General features: G+C 61.6%; 1 non-coding gene across 1 annotated transcript; it reads right to left on the reverse strand.

Annotated features, from left to right (window-relative positions):
* Positions 1-1725: 1725 nt before the first annotated feature.
* Positions 1726-1818, reverse strand: TRNAI-UAU. The gene is given in 2 exon segments: positions 1726-1761; positions 1781-1818. It is a non-coding gene; the product is annotated as a tRNA-Ile (tRNA).
* Between the last annotated feature and the right edge of the window lie 444 nt (positions 1819-2262).

A 2262-nucleotide genomic window follows, 5' to 3' on the forward strand; every position in this document is an offset into this window, starting at 1 on the left:
CTACGGGGGAGGCTGAGGCAGGAGGATCACTTGAGCCCAGGAGTTTGAGGTTGCTGTGAGCTAGGCTGACGCCACAGCACTCACTCTAGCCCGGGCAACAGAGTGAGACTCAGTTCCCCCCCCCCCCAAAAAAAGATATTTGACTGCAAATAGGCCTATAGTCGTTTTTTTATGGTCCACCAATAATTTCTTAGCTGAAGATTTAGGAATTAATTAAAGAAAGAGCAACTAGTTTAGGAAGGAAGCAACTAGTTTAGCTTCCTTCCTTCCCACCCCACCATCTTATCAGAAAAATAGTTCCCAAAGTCACCACCATTTCAGCAGTAATCAGTAAGAAGTAATATTTAAGAATAATGTTCTAACCATGACAGTTGTCAGAAAACAGAATGGGTTGCCTTGAGAGGAAATGAAATTCTGACGCTAGCGGTTTTCAAATATTAATAGAAGGAGAAGTTTTGTATTACAGAAGGGATTCCTCCGACAGCAGGTTGAACAGAACGACCTTTCTTTTACGAGTCTGTGAGCCGCTGGCGACGCCTGGCTTGGCGCGTCGGGGTGCGGGGCTCGGGCGAGGGGGGCGGCCTTTCCCACACATGGGCTGGCGCGGGGTCTCCACTCTGAATCTGGGGCGGGGTGGGTGCGGGCATCCGAAGGCTGGGCCTGCTAGCTCAGGAGGCAGACAGGAGACCACCCTCCATCCACTTTCTCCGAGGTTTCTAGGTCTTCCTTTTCACCACACCGGGTAGTATTTTTATCCAGAATTTACGAACTCTCTGGTCCATAAAGCAGCTGCAAACCGCCCTTTTGAGAGAACACGTCCCGGAGGCCCCCCACCCGCCAACTAAACTTGCCCGGCTTCGCCCACCCGTCCCGGGGCTGTGGGGCAGGGCGCACCCGCCCACGCCTTGGCCCGATTTCCTGGCCCCTGGGAGAACTTCTGAACGGGGATTCGCGACATGCCAGTCGGGGAGCCCTAGAAAAGTCTCCTCTCTGGTCTGCCCGCTAATTCCACCACTGCAGAGCGACAGCAGGGAGAAGGGGCACAGCATGGGCAGGGGAAACGCCCGGGCACATTCCCAAACTCTGCGAATCTGCCCAGAGCGGGCGGGGTGTCTGGGGAGGGACAAGGGCCCGTAGTCTAGGGTCTCTGCAGCCCGCGGGGAGGGGTGAAAACTCGTCATTACTAGTTACAAGGGAGGAAGCAGCTGGCCCAGATCGCCCCACGGCTCCACTCGCGCCCCCGCGCTGGGCCTCGGCCCCAGCTCCCGAAGTGGGCGGCGGCACTCGGGCCCCGCCCTGGGGCGAGGGGCCGCGGCTGGGTCCCCGAGCCTCATCCCGGCGCGGGCAGCTCGGGCTGGCCCTGTGGAGTCAAGTGCCTGGGGTACCAGACCCCGCGCCCAGCCAGGGCCACCACCACAGGGGAGCGCCCCGGCACCTCCCGTCCGCATCCGCGGTACTGTGGCCGTTAAAGGACCCGCCTAAGGAGAGGACTAGGGGGGAGAAGTAGGTGGTTGTCCGGGTTACAGCGGCTGCATATTGTGCGGTGGCAGCAAACAGCTTGGAAAACGAGTGTGAAGTTCCACTGCGAGCAGCTTCCTGCATGCGGCCGAGCGAGACGAGCGGCCGAACAGTCTGGGACAGTAACCGAGAAGCCTAAAGGGAGACTAACTCCTTCCTTCGGTCAAGGAGACACATAAAAGGGGGTGCGAACATCCAAAAGTGGAGTGCTCCAGGTGAGGCTCGAACTCACAACCTCGGCATTGCTCTGCATGTACTGCTGTATAAGTACCGCGCGCTAACCGATTGCGCCACTGGAGCTCCGCTCAACCGGCCTCGCGATGGCTCTATCAGGGTACACTCGGGCCCGTGTGGGCCTCGGCGGAGCATGCGCGTTCGCAGCTCGCGGTTCGGCCGGAGTGGGCCTGGACGCCAGCCTTCGACTTGGGGCCGGGCACACGGCTGCGGCCCGCCGGCCCCCAGCCAAGGGAGCGGGGAAGCCTGCGAGTGTCTCCCTCCGGGATCGGGGGATCTGTTAGCATGGCCATGACAGGAGGGTCACTGGGCCTTGTAAAGAGCGCAGCCCGCGGCCCTGCGCAGCGCCATGGGAGGAGCTGCCCGGGGCCCCGCCGCGTCCTCTGTGGGCTTCGCTTCGCGGGGGCGGCCCGAGAGGGGAGGGCGCAGCCCTGAGGAGCCGGCAGGCGGGCCTCGCTGCGGCGCTGACGCGGGCCGGGGGCGGGGCTGGCCGGGCGGCCTCGGCTCCTG

This window comes from Propithecus coquereli, unplaced genomic scaffold, assembly GCF_000956105.1.
Source record: "Propithecus coquereli isolate 6110/MARCELLA unplaced genomic scaffold, Pcoq_1.0 Scaffold43, whole genome shotgun sequence".
NCBI lineage: Eukaryota > Metazoa > Chordata > Mammalia > Primates > Indriidae > Propithecus > Propithecus coquereli.